This window comes from Diabrotica undecimpunctata, chromosome 5 (assembly GCF_040954645.1).
Source record: "Diabrotica undecimpunctata isolate CICGRU chromosome 5, icDiaUnde3, whole genome shotgun sequence".
NCBI classification, from domain to species: Eukaryota; Metazoa; Arthropoda; class Insecta; order Coleoptera; family Chrysomelidae; genus Diabrotica; species Diabrotica undecimpunctata.
The window spans coordinates 91,288,040-91,299,017 of NC_092807.1; positions in this window are offsets into that span (position 1 = coordinate 91,288,040).

Genomic DNA, 10,978 nt, shown 5'->3' on the forward strand with positions numbered 1-10,978 from the left:
TGCGTTCTCCTCATTTTTCTTTCTCTTAATTTTGCTTCTCGTATTTGTAAGAATTGACATAAACTGTCAATATCTTTGTAGTTTTGTAGAGTTATGTGATCTTCTAAGGTATCTTCAAAATGTCTGGCTATTAGTTCCACTAGCTGTTCGGACGAATAGTTGTAATGTAAGTGTCTTGCATTGTTGTATAGTTGTAGGGCATATGTTTTTTCTGATATACCTATACTATCCTGGTATCTCCCATTTTGTAATTCCTTGTTTATCTCTATCTGTTGTATTTTCCGCCAGAAATAATTCAGAAATTTTTGTTCAAATGTTTGCCAATTTTGCAATTCTTCTTCTTTGCTATCAAACCATAAACTTGCCTCATCTTTAAGATGGTTCCTTATCGTTTCCTTTGCTGTTTCGAATTTACCGATATGTCGTACTTTCTTTTTTAAATTGTTGATGAAAATTACTGGGTGTAATTTTTTTACGTCCCCACCAAACTGTATTTTTATGTCACCCGGACTTTGGATGAGTACTTCTCTCCTGTCTCCCATCTCTCGTTGTTTTCTGATATCCTCAATTTGTTTTTCTATTTCTTTCTTGTCTTCTTGTAGAGCCATTTCAAATTTTTCTTCCAACTGTTCTATTTCCTTTTTCTGGAAATTTCGTATCTCCTTCATTGTATCTTGGATATCTTTAATCTCTGTCTCTTGTTTTGCATTCTTTAGGGTTATTTCTTTTATCTGTTGTATCAGTTCTTTCTTTATCCCCTCAACACATCTTTTAATTTCCTGTTCATAGTTTTCCAGACGCTGCTCTATATTCCTGTTATTTAGTTCTATTGTTTGTTTTATTTCATCCATTTTTAGTGATGATTCTTGTATTTGTTGTGTCTGTATTTGCATCATTGCTAATAATTTTTCCGGCATCCCTGTTTCTTTTCTTTCCTCCATTATTGTAGCATTTCCTTCATTATCCGATCCTTCTTCAACAATTGTTTCTTTTAATCTGTTATCCTCCTTTCTTTCTTGCATTTTGCTTTGACTCCTTGTGGTCGACATGTTCGTTAGATTATTTATCCCCGGCTGATATAAAATTCGAAAATACCCGGTCTTCTGTATATACACAAATTTTTCTTTCCCCAAATATTATCAATTTATCACATAAATTTTAAATTCATCAAAAAATTAAATCAACCAAAAATAGAATAAATGTAAAATTGTACCTAGATAAAATAACTCAAATAATATTTCATAAATTTTCAAATAAATATATCAAATTCTTTCCGACGGGCAAATAAATTCTCTCAATCAACTGTTTTCCTTTTCTGATCCTTCAAATTCACAACTAGAGATACTTTTAAGCCCCACGTTGGCTCGCCATGTTGTTGTGATCTGCTTTATGATGTTTTATTATTAATTAACACTAATTTAATTAATCCAATTATTTAATTAATTAATTCACTAATTTATGCAGAGTCATACAATTCAATTACTATTAAAAATTCTCAGGGTGCCTTTTTAATTTTACTTTAATCAGTTTACTTTATATATCTCTTCTAGTGGGTTCAGTATCTACTAATTGCTCATAATCGGGATAGAACAGGAAACGAAACTAACATTAAAATAACATAAATATGCACACAAATTATTATTTATTTTCAATAAGCAATACGATGAATGTTAATAAATAACTTTTTGTGGGCAATTATCTTTCCCAACACACTCCTATACTCTAAATTTAATTTTAATTACAAACTATCTATTGATCTGTTTTATAATAATATCTACTAAAAAAAATGACCATATAAAAATATAATTTATTCACAAAAAAAAACTCTTTGAAACTTGGAATCTTAGTTCGTATGCTTATATTTGATTTTATTTTTAGAATATCTTAAAATTTTCTTTCATTCAAATTATTTGACTGACCTTTAATTTTTTACACCAATGATGTCTCCTCTCGATCAAAACCACAGTTCCTTCCTTGATTGATTATGTCCGGCTACCATCAAATCTTTCCCGTTCTCAGCATCGATCCAAACCGCATATCAGCAAACTACTCCTCCGAAAACACAAGCCCAAGCCTCTTTTGACCGGTATTCTTTATTCACAAATTCTCCTTTCTTTCTCAATTATATCTCGTGGACTATGCAGACTCAAAAGAGGTATTAATCTTCTCAATTTTGATCTGCTCTCAGCTTCTACCTTTTTCACTAACAAACGAAAACACTGGTACTCAGATTGACTACACGAAAACACGTCTTCCCTTCTGGACTGCCGGTAACATAATAATTTTTTCAAACTCCCCAGACAACCTTCTCAACTCTTTCATTCCCACCATTCCTTTTTAACCAATCATAAGCATTCATCTTTCCCACTTATTTTCGATTTAGAAAATTTCCAACATGATATTTAAAACAAATAAACTACTTTCACTCAAATTACTTTTCAGAAACCATTAACAATTTTACCTTTTTCAACAGAAATATGTTTTCAAATTCTTGTTATCTCATATCTAAATCTAATTCTTATTTACTTTCGAAAAATGCCCAACGCAAAATACAATTACAAAGTTTATTTCTTAAATCTATAATTATACGGGTTCCATTGTCCTTTCACTATTCACTCAGTCTTTTACGGAACAATGTTTTCTCTTATGGTCTATTACAAATAAGTACAGGGTTGTATTTTAACTTATATGCCCGCGGTATATTAAAATAATAAAAAAACTCTTCATTCTATTTCTGATCGATAAACTAATCCATAACAATATATATATATATATATATATATATATATATATATATATATATATATATATATATATATATATATATATATATTGTTATGATGTGTTTTTTGTTTGAATGATGAGCAATGAGTATTTTTAATAATATAATATATAGGGTTTTTATCGCGGTTCTCAAAGAATTAGCTTGTAAGTACTTTTTTAAATTATCTTTATTATAACTATTATGAAACACACATATATATCTAACCTAGCCAATGTAAATTTAAAATAAACTATCTTTAAATTGATGTTCTTATAAAACTAATTAAATTCTATAGACAATGTTAAATTTAAACAAACTATCTTCAAAATTGAAATTGTTATGACATTAACTAAATTATATTAACAAAATTTTGTACCTTTCTTTCACTGAATGCCTAAATGAACTGTTTTCCACTATATATATTCTAATCACCACTGAAAGTCTTCGTACTTCGGTTATCCTTGTTTTTGTGAAATTTCTTTTTCCAATTATCAGCTTCTACCAATTTAAGATATAGTTTTCTTCACCAGCATTTATACACCACCAACCAAACCAGCAAACAGCATTTATATTTATTCTTCTTTTCAATATACCAATATCCAATTATTATAAGTTGATTTATACTAATCTCCAACCATAATATAATTTAATTTCTTCCAATATACCTTTTTTTATCTTCAATAATTATTTGTGTATAATTATAAATGTGCATTAAATTATATGCATAATTTTTAATCTTCATTTAACTCACTATATTAAACATTTTGACTATTTGTACTTGATTCACTGACTCCAACTAACTTTCATAATAAACTGCTTGACTTCTGACTAAAAACTTCCAAAACTGCCATCTTGAATCCAAATCACGGGTATTTATATGTTTTTGGATTTCTAGAACCATCTGGTAAGAGATCATGTTCCAATTTGTTCTATTATATACATGTCTGAATTTTCTGGAACAAACCATCTCACAAACATGGCCATCTCCGGAGATCCAGAGAATTCCATTCTTTTCTATTAATAATTTTGTTTACATTTAGGCTTTTCAGATCAGAATATATAATTAAATTAGTAACTAACACTCTAATTTAATAAAATACACATTTCAAACAATATATTATATAACCCCACTTTATATTCCCTTATGATTAATTTCTATCTGTCAAATTACTCCGAGAGTATTTTTGGTTGCCTATGCACATGGCTCACTTATATATATTTACAATATTAAAATACAACTTTTTACAATTATTATATGCTAATTTATTAAAAATGCCCTCACATAAATATATTTTTATAAATTTCTCTAGTATATAACTTATTTAAAATAATCAAATACTTTTTTATATCTAATATTATGTAGTATATAACTTATAAATTATTTTCTATAAACCCCAATCGTTACAATACCCCAAAAATAATATTTAAAATAAATAATTTACATATTATTTTTTTAAATATTAATTTTCTCATACCTTATTAAATTTAATAAATCAAATTTTTTTTTTTTTTATTTATTTAAAATGTGTTAAATACATCCCTGTTCGCTGTCTATGTCAAAACAGAGAATAACGGATCACAGTTCGGCTATTCTATGGTCAAACTGTCATGTCAAATGGAGAGAATAAATATAACCTTAATTAAAATATAATGGATATTGTGTTCTGTTTATTTATAAACAAAATCTAGGAATTATTTACATTCAAAATAACTTTCATCAACATAAATTGGTAAGTTTTTCCACTTTATTATATTATTATATTAGAAAGACATTTACATAGAGCACTGCAAGATGATTGAAGTCCAAATGGTACTACTTTGAATTGATATACTACTCCATCTATCTGAAATCCTGTATACTGTCTACTTTTTTTTTTTTAGAGGTATTAACCAGAAACTATGCTGTAAATCGATTTTAGTGAAAAATGACATTCCTGTAATTCTTCCTAATATTCCATCTATACTCATTGGTACTTCAAATTGCTTTTCAGTAATCTTGTTAATATTCCTTGCATCCAAACATAACCTGATTTCACCTGATCTTTTTCGTACTACTACTATGGGGTTGATAAAACGTGTATCTGCCTTCTCAATGATTCCATCTTCTAACATATTATTAATTGTTTTGTTTACTTCTTCTCTGTATTTATATGGTATTGGGTATGATTTTGTTTTAAAATCTTTTTCTTCTTTAACTTTTATACTATGGATATAATTTTGTGCAATTCTATTTTCTTTATTGACAAGTCCCTTGTGTTGCTGCAATATGGAAATGACTATTGATTTATATTCTTCAGGGCAATTTAAAACTTTCATCATATCTTCTTCTTTACAAATAAAATTATTCTTCATTATGTACTCATTATTCCTTGCTTCCAATTTTACGCACTCCGCCTCGTAGGCATCCATCTGCTTAAAATTTCCATTCCTTAAATATTCACTACAATAATTATTCTTTACATTCTTCTGGGACATTTCCCTATCATCAAAATACATTTCTTCTTCATAAACATCATTATTTTCTTTTAATAATATCCTATCAACTCTTATTCCTTCTTCTACCTCATCTTTCTGCATAAATTTAATTATTTGCCCTTCCAAAGTTACCATTTTTTCTTCAAAATCTATCTTTACTTTCTTCTTTTCCAATTTATCATTTCCCATTAATATATCAACACATAAATCCTTGACAATAAATCCTTTTCTATTAATTTCTTTATTAAGAATATTAATTTTAAAATTGGCTAGTTTATCAATTTCACCCAACTTCTTATTATTTGCACCAATAATTTTAATTTTTGGAATCTTTATTATATCTGATAGTTTTAATGTATTAAAAATAAAATTCTCCGAGACTAATGTACTTTCTGAACCAGTATCTATCATAATTTTAATCATTTTATTTTTGGCCAAAGCATTTATATAAATTAAATTAATAGATTCAATAATTTTCTCTTCATCTAAAGAAATAAATTCAGAAGGTTTTTCATAATAGCAATGGCCTAACTTGTAATTCAGAAAGTTTACTGCACAAAATTTTGATTATTAGAATTGTCAGATTGTATCTGACCACTTGGATCTGATGTCCTATGTCTTTCCCTACTATGACTTCTACTCACATTTTCCTGCCTTGTACTACTTCGTTCCCTGTCTTCGCAGCTTCTATTCCTTCGAACACAATTTACCTGTCTGTTATAGTTAGGTCGCTCTGTATTTCTTCTATTGTTAAAATCTTGTCTATTATTATTAGTACTGTTATTAAAATGTTGTCTATTATAATTACTGTTATTATTATTAAAATTTTGTAAATTATAACTAGTATTATTATTAAAGTTCTGTCTATTTGGATTATTGTTAGTATTATTAAAATTTTGTAACCTATCACCATACCTAGTATTATTGTTATATGATTGTCTATATTGTTGATTATCATTTTTATTATATTGAAAGTTATTATTGTTTTTTCTGTTGTTATTATTACTTGTCATATTGCCTCTTTGTATTCTTTGAATAAAATTAATAAAACTATCTATTGTTTGAATATTTTGTACAGTTACTGTTTGGACAACATCAGCATCAAAATGTCTAGATACATTTAAGACTGTTTCATCCTCTCTAAGTGGTGGTTCTAAATATTTTGCAACTGTTATCAGTTTTAATGCATAATCTACCATATTTGATTTTAAATTGTGATTATACTTTCCAAAATATAGAATTTCTCTAAACTTGGCTTGCTCTAATTCACCCCAATAATAATTTAAAAATTTATTTTCAAATGTTTGAAAATTATCTAAATCATTCTCAATACTAGCAAACCAAGTTGCTGCATTGTCATTTAATGTCATTCTAATATAATCTTTAATATCATTAATATTATTCACAAATCTTAATTTATGTTTTAAACTATTTATGTATACTCTAGGATGCAAATTTTTTATATTACCAGAGAATTTAATCCCAGTCTCATTTGTTAAATTTAAGTAAGGTCTCCCTATGTCTCTCATTTGTGAAATATCATCTATTCTCTGTTCCACATTTCTTATTTGATTACAATTTATTTGGATATTTTGTTGTATATCGTCTAATTTTTCTTCTGTGTTTCTCCTGTCTTCGTTAATTTTTACTTCTAAGTTACATTTCTGTAACTCTATTTTCTGTTCTATATCTATTTTATTATCTTGAATAATCCTCTTTACTTCTGTCCTCTCATTGTCTATCCTTTTCTTGTAGTCATTCCGTATACTTTTTATTTCATTTGCTACTTTTTGCTCTGCAGCTTCAAGTTTTTTATCCATTTGTTTTTCTATTTGCTTTACAATTTTATTATTATTATCTTCTATTTTCTTTTCTAATTTTCTATAATTCTCTTCCATTTTTTTCGTGTTCTCTTTCATTTTTTTCGTATTCTCTTCCATTTTCTTCGTATTCTCTTCCATTTTCTGTTCCATTTTTTTCATGTCTTCTTTGACTTCTTTTGAATTCTCTTCTATTGTCTTGTTCATCTGCATCATTAATGACATCAAAGCTGCCATATTGACATTTTCCTCTCTTTCTGGATTCATTTCTGCAGTATCTTGTGGAACTTGAACTAAACTCTCCTCTTGTATAGGTTGTGTTTCTACTAACACATCTTCTTCATTCTTTTTGCTTCTTGTACCTTTCTTTCCTTGAGACATTTTGAGACTTTACTTGTTCAAATATAATTAAAATTAAAATCTATACTTTTTCTTTCTACTGATAATTAATTTAATTATATGAGAGCACTTATCTTCCCAAACTAATTCTTTTAAATAGAGAGCCACCGCGTTGGGTGCCAAATTGTTATGATGTGTTTTTTGTTTGAATGATGAGCAATGAGTATTTTAATAATATAGGGTTTTTATCGCGGTTCTCAAAGAATTAGCTTGTAAGTACTTTTTTAAATTATCTTTATTATAACTATTATGAAACACACATATATATCTAACCTAGCCAATGTAAATTTAAAATAAACTATCTTTAAATTGATGTTCTTATAAAACTAATTAAATTCTATAGACAATGTTAAATTTAAACAAACTATCTTCAAAATTGAAATTGTTATGACATTAACTAAATTATATTAACAAAATTTTGTACCTTTCTTTCACTGAATGCCTAAATGAACTGTTTTCCACTATATATATTCTAATCACCACTGAAAGTCTTCGTACTTCGGTTATCCTTGTTTTTGTGAAATTTCTTTTTCCAATTATCAGCTTCTACCAATTTAAGATATAGTTTTCTTCACCAGCATTTATACACCACCAACCAAACCAGCAAACAGCATTTATATTTATTCTTCTTTTCAATATACCAATATCCAATTATTATAAGTTGATTTATACTAATCTCCAACCATAATATAATTTAATTTCTTCCAATATACCTTTTTTTATCTTCAATAATTATTTGTGTATAATCATAAATGTGCATTAAATTATATGCATAATTTTTAATCTTCATTTAACTCACTATATTAAACATTTTGACTATTTGTACTTGATTCACTGACTCCAACTAACTTTCATAATAAACTGCTTGACTTCTGACTAAAAACTTCCAAAACTGCCATCTTGAATCCAAATCACGGGTATTTTTATGTTTTTGGATTTCTAGAACCATCTGGTAAGAGATCATGTTCCAATTTGTTCTATTATATACATGTCTGAATTTTCTGGAACAAACCATCTCACAAACATGGCCATCTCCGGAGATCCAGAGAATTCCATTCTTTTCTATTAATAATTTTGTTTACATTTAGGCTTTTCAGATCAGAATATATAATTAAATTAGTAACTAACACTCTAATTTAATAAAATACACATTTCAAACAATATATTATATAACCCCACTTTATATTCCCTTATGATTAATTTCTATCTGTCAAATTACTCCGAGAGTATTTTTGGTTGCCTATGCACATGGCTCACTTATATATATTTACAATATTAAAATACAACTTTTTACAATTATTATATGCTAATTTATTAAAAATGCCCTCACATAAATATATTTTTATAAATTTCTCTAGTATATAACTTATTTAAAATAATCAAATACTTTTTTATATCTAATATTATGTAGTATATAACTTATAAATTATTTTCTATAAACCCCAATCGTTACAATATATATATATATATATATATATATATATATATATATATATATATATATATATATATATATATATATATATATATATATATATATATATATATATATATATATATATATTTATAAGATATTCGTTAGAAGCATATACAAGTTTCGTTCTCCACAATGTAAAAACAAATAACCAAATTCTGTACTAAATCAGACTTGTCGTTTATCCGATAAATAATTGAAGTAAAGGAACTTTGCTTTTTTGGGATATGCAAACTGAACTTGATCCGTTTATTATTCTGAATATAAAATCGTTGCTTTTTCGCTTACGCTATTACGGTTTTTCAGGGAAATGTTATTTTTTATACACAAATTTAAGGATTTGCCTAAAAAGATACATAAATACACTTTTAAGTTAAAAGAGCTTATTTTAGTCAATGTTGTGGAAGATGCTAACACCAAACAAGCTTAATATTAAATAATCATATCTTTTTTTACTAGTATTGTATTAAAACAAGGTCAGTATATAAATTATCAATAATATACGAAACGCTGAATGCCAGAGAAAATTCCAGTATAGTTTGGGACATTAAGATGGAGTGGACAGACAAAAAAACCGTATTGCTGTCATTGCTCTTCATAAGTTAGAAATAGATAGAGCTTGTATTTTTTAATTCCTAAAACCGTTAAATATTACCACTGTGTTTAATGTAAAATAAGAAAAAATCAAGGCACATGTGGTCGTTGTACGTATACCTGCCTCAGTGATGGTTTGGTGGGGAAAAGTTCTATGACACCATTGACACCCGAAGATACCATGGATCGAAAGGGTATCAAATATAAAGTGTTAGACAGAATGCATAAAGATAAGAAACTATTGACAACAGTTGATGGAAGAAAGTAGCTTTTTAGCTAGATCTTCAGAAACGATGTTAGTATGTCTATAAAGTATGATTTTCTGGATGATATTATTGTTGTAACCCCTAAATTTAAGTAACAACTAGAAATATTGAAACAGTTTAACAAACGGTTGAAGGCAGCCAATTTTACCGTCAATTATAAGAAGTGGAATTTTTCTCGACCTCCATTGAAGTATTTAGGTTATATCGTGTATGGTAAAGAGCTCCGGAAAAGGTTTCATATATTTGTGATTTTTCTATCCCTAGAATTACTACTTAGGTTCGTATTAATAGATTAATTATTATATTTGGGCATTATCGTCGATTTTGGCAGAATATTCTTCACCGCCTTGTGCCATTACGAATTTGTTGAAAGATCGGAAACAGAGAGCCAGAGACTAAGGAAGATTTGACCCGTACCAAATCGTCCCTTACCACCGCGTCTCTTTTAAGTAGTACCATGGATCGGGAGAGTGTCAAATATTCGAGTGTTAGAAAAAATTCATAAAGATAAGGAACTACTAATAACAGTTAATCAAAGAAAGGAATTTTTGTGGCCACATTTTTAAAAACGATAAGTACGGTTAGGAGAGGCCAAATGAATAAAATGACTATGACCACACCACGTCTTTACTTTTTTTTGAAAAGAGCGAGAAATTTTCCGTGGGACATTTTATCAAATATAGTGGAGCCCCTAAACCACACTGTTTTAAAATAAACATGCATACTCAACATTGATAAATTACTCAACAATGACTTGAAGTTCACGTACTTGCATTTATTAGTAGTGAAGGTTAACCGTCAGTTAGCCCACCCCTTATTTCACTAGACTACAAATTTTGGTCAATCTAAGGCCCATTTTGCATTAAGCGGGTCCAATCGAGTCCGGCCCTATCAAGTCAAGTCTATCTCTGTTTTGTGATTTTTAGCAGGGGCTGATCTTGCATTTCGTATAAAGTATAATACGTAAGTATAATACGTAATAAATATTTTTAATATTGTATTTATCTGCTGTCACTTACAAGTTTCCTACAAGTCCTAAAAAATATTATAACAACGGTGATCTAGTGTAAGTTATCTGTTTTATTGAATGTACAGCTGGAGCTAAATAGGGTCGTAAATAATTTTAAAGAGAAATGAAGCAATAAACCTACCAATTTTCCTCAGAAAGATAAATGACTGTGTATAT